Below are 11,531 nucleotides of genomic sequence, written 5' to 3' on the forward strand. Positions count from 1 at the left end.
AAGGGTCCCAACCCGAAATGTCAGCTTTCCTGCTTCTCTGATGCTGCTTGGCCTGCTGTGTTCCTCCAGCTCCACACTGTATTATCTCTGACTCCAGCATCGGCAGTTCTTACTATCTCTACCAGCAGATGGTGGAATTTGAATTCAATAAAAATCTGCAATTAAGAGTCTAATGATGACCATGAATCCACTGTTGATTGTCAGAAAAGCTCATCTGGTTCACTAATACCTTTTAGGGAAGGAAACTGCCATCCTCACTAGGTCTGACCTACATGTGACTCCAGACCCACAGCAATGCGGTTGATTCTTAACTGCCCTTTGGGCAATTAGGATTTGGTAACAAATGCTGGCCTAGCCAATGGCACCCTCACTCGTGAATAATTTTTTTAAAAACTGGGACCATTGCAATTCTAGATCTTAATGACCTAGATTAGGGTGCGCAGTGTAACCAGCTGAGCTTACCATGAAGGACTCTCCTTCTCAACCACTCCCCTTGCCTGAGGCATGGTGACCTTCAGGTTAAACCACCACCAGTCATCTTTTATTAATGAGAGCAGCCATATGGTCTGGTAACATTTTACCTTTTACAGGGCATCATTTCAAAAGGTAGAGATGATAGAGACCTTGGAAATACCGTGAAATGTGAGGAGCAGAATAACGGACTTTAAGAGAACAGATTGGAGGATGTGGTTTGGGGTGTAGGGGAAGCATGTGGCTAATGAAAATTAAAGCAAGTGTAAAATTATACATTTGGATGGAAGAATGAGGGGAGACAATACAAATTTTAAAGAAAAAGCAGTTAGAAAGGAAGTGAGGGCATATTTGCATAACCTTTGAGGATGACACAGCAGGTTGAAAGGCAAATTGTCCTAAATTTTTTATTACAGATGCAATTATGATGAATCTTTATAAGATGCTGTTCCTGCCTCAACTGGATCATTGCATCCAATTCTAGCAGTGCATTTTACTACCAATGCAAAGTCTTCTGGGATGAGTCGTCTTCTGGAGTACTGTTTGCAGTTCTGGTCTCGCTGTTATAGGAAGGACATTATTAAATTGGAGACGGTTCAGAAAAGATATAGCCAGGAATGGAGGGTTTGAGATATAAAGATAGATGGGAAAGGCTGGGACATTTTTCGCTGGAGTGTAGGAGGTTGAGATATAGCCTTATAGAATTTTATAAAATCATGAAGATCATACTTAAGGTGTCTTTTCCCTAGTGTGGGGGAGTTCAAAACTAGGGGGCATATTTTTAAAGTGAGAGGAGAAAGATTTAAAAAGGATATGAGAGGTAACTTTTTTTACACAGTGATTCGTGTGTGGAATGAACTACAAGTGAAAGTGGTGGAGCCAGATACAGTTACAACTTTTAAAAGGCATTTGGATAAGCTCATGAATAGTAGAGATATGGTCTAAGCGCAGGCAGTTGGGTAGTTTGGGAACCTGATTGGCATGGACAGGTTGGGCTGACGGGTTTGTTTACATGCTGTGTAACTCTATGACTCTATAAATGGTATACGAGAATGGTCCATGGATCAGAAACTTCAGTTACCTCAAAGGACTAGAAAGGTTGGGACTGTTCTCATTATGAGATGGTTGAAAGGAGACTTGAAAGAAGTATTTAAAAGTACAAGAGCAGGTAGGTCTAGGCAGAGTAAGTAAAAACTGTTCCTATTGTTGGAAGAGTACTGATTGAATGTGACAGATGAAGAATCAATGGTGGCTTGCAAAACTAAATTGGAGAAGCACCTGAAAAGGAAGTATTTGCAGGGCTTTGGGAAAGAGGAAGGGAGTTGTTCTTGCAAGTACCCAGTGCAGACACAAGGATCTGAATGTCTTCCTTCTGTCCTTTAACCATTCCATGACTGTGGAAAATAGTCCAAAAACATTATCTTGTTAGTGAGTGAAATGTGGAAAACAAATTCCAATTTAAAAAATTTAGCTTCACTTTTGTTCACATCCAAAGAGTCACAAGTGAGAACTTCGACCGATAAAGAACATCAAAAGAAAACAAATTTTTGCAGTATCGGGTATTATTTCCATTTGAACTGAAAATGCAAATATAAATACAAATCTTGCAAATATTTAAAAGATCTTCAGGAAGATCATGGGTGCAAATGAATAGCTTGAATGAGAATTAAGAATCATTGATTTTGAATTATTGTAAAAATCAAATAATTCATGATTAAAACTAGAAGTGAAGACCTGTAAGGCAGGTAGGTTTATTTTGAGACAAGGGTTTAAAGTTTACGGGAGAGTTTTTCAATTATAGCATTCCCACAAGGCCATTAACTTCTGTTCTCAGCTTCAAGCATGTCTGCCAAAGCTGCCTGCTCACTGATCTCCTGCCAATCACAACACTTGCTTTGCTGCTCTACTCCAGCTTTATTCTCATGAGGATCAGCTGCCACAACCCATCTCACGAGATTAAATACAGTGCTTCATTTGCTTAGTTTTTTAAAAACTGATGTGTGGTGACAACCTCAAAAAATGATTGCGAGGCAGTGAAATGATTCAGTGGCCTAAAAATTATGTCAGATGTTGATTTTAAAATAAAAGCAACAGCTTTACACTCTGAGTCAGGTAACGGTGTGTCTAAAAACACAATAAACTTTCAAAATCTGTAATGACGTAAGGGGCAGTGGATCTATTATGGAAAATGGCCACCTGAGGGCACTCTTGCACACTGGAAGAGTTGTCTGGGTTTCTGAAAGAAACCTACTCTTCAGTAATTCTTTTTCCCATTACAATTAGACAGCAAAAGCTCCCCCTTCCCTACTTTTGCCCTACAGACATGCACCTAATCTTCACATTCCTTTCAAAATTACTTTTGCAAAAAAATAGACAGTGTGTCAATAAGAAACAGGAGGGGACCAAAATGATATCCTTGGGGAACACAAGCAGCAACTTTCAACATGATTGGATAGAATTAAACATCATGGCTATCCAAATAGAACAGAGGCTGGATACTCTGCCTTGAATTGCTCACCTCCTGATTCCACAAAGTCAGCACCTCCCAGAGGCCTCAGGCCAGGAACCTGATGGAATATTCTCATTCACATAAATGCATAGAACGAATTACCCTCAACACTGGTGATGTTTGAACAGCAAAACACTCAGTACATTTGATCCACCCGCTTACCACTTGATTCAGCATTGCATTCCCTCTCCAAATAGTGCACTGAAGCTTTCAAAGCAGTCTTCCAACATTTTTTTTAAAAAACCTGAATTTGTATAGTGCCTTTCATAATCATAAAACATCTAAAACATGGAAACCAATTTACACAAAGCCATCTTCCATAAATTAAAATTTGGTATCGAGATGAGCTGTTTTTGAGACTCTGACTGAAGGACAGCTATTGGTTAGAACACAATGGATGAACATAGAACATAGAACAATACAGCTCGGGAACAGGCCCTTCAACCCACCACATCCATGCTGCTCAAGATGCCATTCTAAACTAATCCCATCTGTCTGCACATGGTCCATATCCCTGTATTCCCTGCCTGCTAATGTATCTATCTAAATGCTTCTCAAACATTGCCATTGTCTCGGATTTATCACCTCCCCTGGCAGGCCCTACCACCCTCTGTGTACAAAACAAACTTGCCTTGCATATCTCCTTTTCCCCCCTCTCACCTTAAATCAATGCCCCCTAGTATTTGATACTCCCACCCTGGGACTGTGAGTCTCAGCATCATGTTTCATCTAAAAGACCAAAAAAACTTAAGACACTGCAGTAAAAAGAGTCAGTAACATCTGGAATAAAGTGCTAGCCCAGTGGTGACCATCTAACCACAGTCAATTGTTGTTTAAAAAAAAATTCCACTTGGTTCACTAATGTCCTTTAGGGAAGGAAATCCACCATCCACACCTGGACTGGAACTCCAGACCAACAGCAATGTGGTTGACTCTTAATAGCCCACTGGGCAATTAGGGATAAGCATCAAATGCTGATCCAGCCAAAGAGCCTCGCCTCACATGAATGAACTTTCTTAAAAAGTCAAGTGGTCTGCTTTGTCCTGGATCATGTCAAACTTCGAGTGTTATGGGAGCCGCACTCATCCAGGCAAGTGGGGAATATTCCATCACACTCCTATAATAAATGGTAAACATTAATTTGTTGTTGACCTCCTGTTGTGGATTGCCAAAATAAAAGCCACTGGCAAATTGGACTTGTAATCCCCTCAAATAGGCAAAAAAAAAATTAAACAACAAGCAAAAACATATTTAGAGACAAAAAACTGCAGATGCTGGATGCAAGGTAGACAAACAGCAGGCCAGGCAGCATCTGGAGGAAAGGAGCAGTCAACGTTTCGGGTATAACCCTTCTTCAGGACTGGAAACCCAAAACTTTGACTGCTTCTTTCCTCCAGATGCTGCCTGGCCTGCTGTGCTCTTCTGGCCTCTGGTTTGTCTACCTAGGCAAAAACATATGCCTTTCAAAACTTCAATTTTGAATGCACTTGCATCAATACCCTCTAGCATCCCTGGATACCATCTCTATGAAATATACCTATGGAATTGCTTGAAATGCTTAATAAAATCAAGGCCAAATATAGTATAAACTGCGAGTGTTTAGAGACTTTGCTGTCTTGTGGCAGTGATACTGTCCTACCACCTTTGGACCAGAAGTCCTGTTCAAATCCCACTGGCCACAAAGGTGTGTCATAACATGTCTGAACATGTTGATTAAAATATTTTCCTCTACCTCTGGGCCATGAGACCGACATACAATCCTCACTTGCCAGGAAGCATGTCATAATATGTTTGAACAGGTGAATTAAAAGCAGTTGGAAAATTGACTTTAAAAATGCTAAATAGTTGAAAATAGATCTCCAAAAATTTTTACGGTAACTCAGTTCTGAGAAAAACAAATAACACATTTTAAAAATAATCCACGTTCAGGAATTATTCATTAAATGTTCTGTTGGATGTATAGCAGTAAACTGGGTTAAATTGGTGGCTATTCTTAATAATAATGAGACAGTAGCGGTAGATCTTTGATTTGAGGTATTACAGCCCTTGTGATTCATCTCCCACAACTGTGTTGGGTGTGCTATTTTTTACTTGGTGAAAGTTTGAAGGTGGTAGCATTCTCTTGACAGTGCTGCGCTTGTACTTTTTGTTGTGGGATCACAGCAGACAGACTTGGTGTCAGCCATGGTTCAATTGGTACCACTCCTGTTTCTGCATCATAAATTTAAGAGTTGATGTTCCAATCTAGGACTAGTGCATGAAAACGTTCACCCACTAGTGAAGTACTGCACTATCTTCACTTTTCGGTCTTTTAGATTAGACATAATGCTGAGTCACTGTCAGCCCCTTTAGGTGGCAACATTTGCAGTCTTTTTCCTGCAATGTAAATATCAAATACAGAGGGGGTATGCAGTTCAAAGTGAAAGAGGGAAAGGAGATGTGCAAGGCAAGTTTTTTTTTTATAAAACAGGTGGTAGGTGCCTGGAACATGCAGCCAGGGTAGGTGGCAAAGCAGAGACAATAGCAACATTTAAGAAGCATTTAGACAGGCATGGTAACAAGCAGGTGTTTGAGGGATATGGACCATGTGCAGATAGGTGGGATTATCTCAGAATGGCATCATGAGCACCACAGACATAGTGGGCTAAAGGGCCTGTTCCTGAGTGTATTGTTCTGTGTTCTATGTTCATCCATTGCAATTGTAGGATAGCTATTGGTTAGAACACAGTCTCAAAAACAGCACTTCAATGTTACCAATTTGTGATTTATGGAAGCTTGCCTTCTGTAAATTGGCTGCCATATTTTATGAATTTGTATAGTGCTTTTCATAATCAAGCTTTTTTTAAAAAAAAAACGTTGGCTACTATAGTGCACCTTTGAAAGCTTCAGTGCACTGTTTGAAGATGAAATGCAATACTAAATCAAGTGGTAAGGCAGCAGATCAAATATACTGCTCTGAACCATACATGAGCTGTGCTAGAAAAAGGCAAATTATCATGCTGCAGCAACAGAATAGTCACAGTGGTAAATAGGAACAAATTAGACAAGACTTCAAACATGGAAACTAAGACCAGTAGGTCACTCTGTCCTTCAAATCAACTCAATAGGATTCTGGCTAATCCTCTACATCAACAATGTATTGCAGATTTCTCTCCATACTGCTTTGTGCACTCTGGATCTACAACGTTACTGCTCCATGTATTTGGCCACTTCAATTATGTTACATCTGTATAGCCTCCTCACCATTCTAGACCCCTGCTGTCATCAGGAAGTTGCAAAGAATCAAGTTCCGTGAGGACAAGATCAGACTAAAGTAACAGATGTATCAAAGCAGTTTACAGTCTTGGTAAGCTGTGGAGTTGGGTAGGGGGTGGATTTGTCATTGCAGAGAACAAACAGAAATGAGCTATGAGAGTTTGGGACAATGAAGTTGGAAGCAAAGAGGTGGTGGGTAACAGGGACATTGCCAAAGGTCAGTGACAGCAAAATGACGATTTGACATATTGGGAACACAGAGGGAGGTAATGTAGTGCTATGAAAACTTTGATATCCAGCCATCAGATTTGTTTAGCAGGGGAGGAAAATTGATTGCATGTATAAACAGGTGCTTGGTGACCCTCAGGGTAAACTCACCAGCAGCTGCCTTGTTCTGATGAGAGCAGCCTACGGTCCTCTCAGATTATGGTGACTTCCAATTCACTTGTTCACGAGCTTGGAAATAATTCTCAGCTCCCACTAGAATTCTTCTGTTACAGTGCAGTGTTGCTACCTCTGAGCCAGGAGGCTGGGGTTCAAGAACCACCTGCTCCAGAGCCATATAATCACATCTCTGAACATGTTGAAAATAACCACCAGCAACTGCTGACGAAATGGTGGTCATTGATCTTAACTTACAGTAAATCTAGAGGGGTGGAAGTTGCCCAAGATTGTCTACAAGTTGAAATGCTGTGCACTCAGCTTCAAGTAGAATGGATTGAGGTCAAAATGGGAGGGGGAGTTTAAATGGCAATTGTCTGGAAGTTCAAGCTCCCATCTGCAGAACAATACACATGTTCAGTATAACAGTTAGAAAGTTTAGGCTTCCCATTGTAGCGAAGACCACATTAAGCAGTGAGTCTAGTTCACTGATGCTCATCAGAAATGTTGTTGCTCGACCTGGAAACAATGAGGCTCTAAACAGTAACAATGAAAGTGGAAGGGCAGATACTGCATCCCTCACAAAGATGAAAATGGGTAGATCATGTGTCACAGAGTTAATGGCCATTATGGAACGTTGCAACTGACAGGGATGGGACGTAGGAGTGTTCAAGGTGGAAGCTGCAGAGGGCAATCTGTCAATCTCTAGGTTGCTAAGATGTACTGTGTTTTAACAGCAAGTGGAGAAGTAGTGCACGTAATGGAACAGTTACGATCGAGAACCCCAGTGGTTAAAGCACTGGTGTGGAAGGTGAAGTTGAAAATAGAAGATACTGAAAATGCAATGGATTTTACAGGGCCATGCAACTTGGATAATTTATGTCACAGTACATTCCATGATATACAAACAATGTCTGATGGTCACATATCAACCTGGAGACCTTTTAGCTCATGCTTTCCATGGTAAAGTTACTGAGGGTAGATAATCTAATTGCATCCAAGACCCTCTCGCCACCGATGTGCTAAACTTAAATGGGAGAATGGCAACTCTAATCAACATCTAAATCTTTTCCACAGCACGTGCAGGAAAGCAAAGAGAAAGGAGATTCTTGCCTAACTTACCCAAATAGTGTTACAACTAGTTATAATGTGCCCATTACACTTGCAGCAGCTTTGCGCTATCCACACAGCTAATGCTCAATTGGCTGGAACAATTGTTTGTGATACATGGGTTCAGTTGCTGACCAGCAAACATCTCCACCAAGGTCTGCCTTTTCAAACTTACCCAAGGTATGGTGACTTTCAGGATAAACCAACACCAGGTTTTTTTTCCCTCCATAATGAGAAGCCCTATGGTCCTCTGGAACTATGGAGAATTTAGCTTACCAAAGATAAAACATTTGATTCCTGGAATCTAGGAACTGAGTGTAAAAAGCAATGCAGAAACATTACATCACTAAAAACACTAGCACTTCTTTGTCTGGGGTTGACCAAAGTAAAGACAGCAGCTAAGTTCATTAGGTCTGACAATGGAGTTACACAAGTTTTCATACTTGCTCACTTTGAAACATACCTTTAAATGATGAGGTAGTGAAATTCAGAAATTAGGCTCAGCTCCATGACCAGAGGTGTTTTGACATCCAGCTGCGTGAACATACATGGTAAGAAAAACCAGCAAAGTGCCAGTGAGAGACAAACAACAAACTCCAACTAACCACCTCCCCAACATTCAACTGTATTACGATCACTAAATGTCCTGCCATTAACATAACCTGGGGTTCAAAATTGATTTGATATTTAACTGCAGCAGCACAATCACTTTAGTTACATGAACATGAAAGTGTTCCTCTAAGATTTAAAGTAAAGCCAGATGCAACAATGATGAACTGAGATTGATTCAATTAAAGGAGAGAAACCAAACACCTCTGCAATATTAAAACACACAAGCACAACCACAAAGGCAGTATTGACTTTTTTTTTTATTCAGGCCATTCTTTACAATTTACAGTTGGAACTCTGGGAATTCATATACAACATCCTTGCCAGTTAGTTTCTTGTAGACAGCTGAAAATGTATCCACCTGGGGAGGGAAAAACAGAATGTCAGATACCAAACCAACAAGTTAGTGAAAAACAAACATAATAAGAAGAATTGTTCTGAATGAATTTCCTCTAGAAACCTTTTCTCATGTCCCAGTACACAATAACTGCAGTACTTACGAAAAGCTACTCTCAGTAACATTGTGTTATGCCCTTTAGGGAATGGAAAGCCAGAGAATTCTAGTTGGCACTTTGAGGACTTGCTACATGTCGTTGGTTAGCTTACTACTAGTCGTTCCCCAGCTTGGTCTGGGAACAGAGGGTAGAAGTTCAAGAACACAGCCAAGGCAACTTAAAGAAGGCAGTAACATCTTCCAGATCAAGTCAACTGAAGCATACTTGGTAATAAAACTAGAGGAAGAGAAGTCCAGAATACTTTAGCCATTGACAAATCAGCCAACCTAACTTACAAACAGCCGGAGATTGGACACTTCCTAACATTAAAGCACTCACAGATGATGGATCAACCAACATACTAACCAGGCTCTTCTCTCAAATTTGCCAGGTTGAACTTAGTTAAATGTGACATACATTAGCAAACTGGCTTAAAAATCCAGCACAGCATGTCCCAAGAAATGAGGAAGTACACACTTCGTATTGTGTGTACAGAATAGCTGTTGAGGATTCTGCTGACAAATTAAGTATTTCCACACATTTGCCTAACTTGGCCCAAGTAGTTGGATTCAACCACCTGGCATACCAAGATATTTAATTGTGTCATTACAAAGCATTTAAAGGTACTTCATATGGGGCCTTGCGGTGCAGTGGTAGGGATACTAGGGTGATAGGGATTCCAAGCACTGTAGGGCTGGAAGAAATGAGTTGTGGGGGGACCTTGAAGCCATTGAGGAATCTGAAAATCAACATGATGTCTAACAGCTAATGTATATCATAAGCACGGGACTGGCTGGTGAGCAGGACTTGATCCAAGTAATGACGATGGCATGGGGTTTTTTGGGAGGAGGCTGCAGCATTGGAGCACAGCTAGCATGGACTCGTGGTTGGAAGCTAACACAAAAGATCAAACATGATACATGATACAGAGGTTGACAGTGTGATTGTTAGGACTGAGTCAGACAAAAGAAGCTATACAAGTCAGTAGCTAGGTAAAGTTTGTGGCTTTGGTCTTCTAAAAATGCAAGTGAAGAAAATGTTTTATTCATTCATTCAGAATGTGGATGTCACTGGCTAGACTAGCATTTATTGCCTATCACCAAATGTTAAGATTTAACCACATTACTGTGGACCTGGAGTCACATACAGGCTTTACGAGGCAAGGACGGCAGTTTCCTTCCTTAAAAGGGCATTAGTGAATCAGATACAACCGTGGTTTATGGAATGCACCATTCAGCAATGGTTTCATGGTCACCATTAAAAGAAAAAAAAAAATCTAGAATTAAGAGTCTAATGAATTCAAATTCCAGCAGCTGTCATGACAGATTCAAACTCAGGTCCCAAGAACATTACCTGGATCTCTGAATTACAGTCTAGCGATAACACCACTAGGCCACCCCTCCCCTAAAAAGTTAACATTTCGACTCTTGTGATGCTTCTTCAGAAGTTCTAAAGAATCAGTCAACTCAAAACATTAACAGCTTTCTGTCCACAGATGCTGCCAGACCTCTTGAGTTTTTCCAGCTATTTGTTTTCTTTTCAGATTTCCAACATCCTCCTCTTTGTTTTATTTATTAAAATTTATGAACCATTTACCATTCAATGACACGTATCAGGTATCTCTCCAATTGTACAGTACATATAACTATAAAAACCTGAAGAGTTTACATCATTCACCTCCTTGTTAGGTTTTTAAAGGATTACTTTCAGGGACATTCAGGATGCAATCCAACAGCTGGCAACAAAATACCCGATAATGGGAAAAGGCCACTCTATCATTGTACTCAACACTCCAGAAAACACATAGCACATGACTGTTAAGAGAATTCAACCCTTGCTTATCCATATTGAAAAGTTTGCAAATTAAACGTTAAGTTTCAATAAGCGTAGGTTCAACAGTAGTAAAATCTAAGCAGAATTGCATGCACTAAATATTAATTAGGGGATCATCGGAAATTAAGTCAAAAACTTGAGAATATTCCTAATAAATAATGGAAAGTAAGGAATTATGCAAATGCACCATAACATGGTGTATCTGCATTACTGGTTTGAAATGAAACTCACTTTGTGTTCTACATTGTTCTGTTGTGCCTTGTCCAAATGTACTTTGATTAGCCTTGTACCATCCAGTTTCACACGAATTCTCTTGCCCACAATTTCACTGGGGAAAACCAAGTCTTCCAGAATGGCATCGTGTACTGCAGTCAATGTACGGCTGAAAGTGAATATTTGTAATTAAACACTTAGTCTTCAATCCTCAAATTGACTTCAATTTAAACTAACATGCATAGAAAAAGTTGGCAATGAAAAAAACTAAAACATTAAAGTTTGATATCAAGTTAATTTTGACTGTTCTACACCAATAAATGCTAAAACCATCATCATGTATCTTAAATTTCAGATAAATTGCTATGATAAGGTTCGTTAAGCTTAGACTTATTCAGCTTCAAATAACCCCTTCCAAGTTTTAGCCAAATGCTTCTGGTCTGCAACTTTTACTAAACTCCTCACACCAAGATAACATTTTTAAATAGTTCAAAACTATCTTCTCTTTCTCAGAAGTAACTATTGTAAACATCCCTGAACATTCCCCCACCTCCCACCAAAAAAAATCCAAAGTCTACAGTGTGAAAAAAAACTTAAAGCACTACACTCTTTACATTAGAGATAACAAGGTGTAGAGCTGGATGAACACAGCAGGT

The 11,531-nt window shown here is 39.9% G+C and overlaps 1 long non-coding RNA gene across 1 annotated transcript; it reads right to left on the bottom strand.

The window, feature by feature from the left end:
* Positions 1-8,577: 8,577 nt before the first annotated feature.
* LOC125483098 lies at positions 8,578-11,414 on the bottom strand. The gene is made up of 2 exons (XR_007262081.1): positions 10,894-11,414; positions 8,578-8,696 (listed from the first exon to the last, which is right to left on the bottom strand). It is a non-coding gene; the product is annotated as an uncharacterized LOC125483098 (long non-coding RNA).
* Positions 11,415-11,531: the final 117 nt, after the last annotated feature.

Source organism: Rhincodon typus, chromosome 5, assembly GCF_021869965.1.
Source record: "Rhincodon typus isolate 14 chromosome 5, sRhiTyp1.1, whole genome shotgun sequence".
In the NCBI taxonomy this organism is placed as follows: Eukaryota; Metazoa; Chordata; class Chondrichthyes; order Orectolobiformes; family Rhincodontidae; genus Rhincodon; species Rhincodon typus.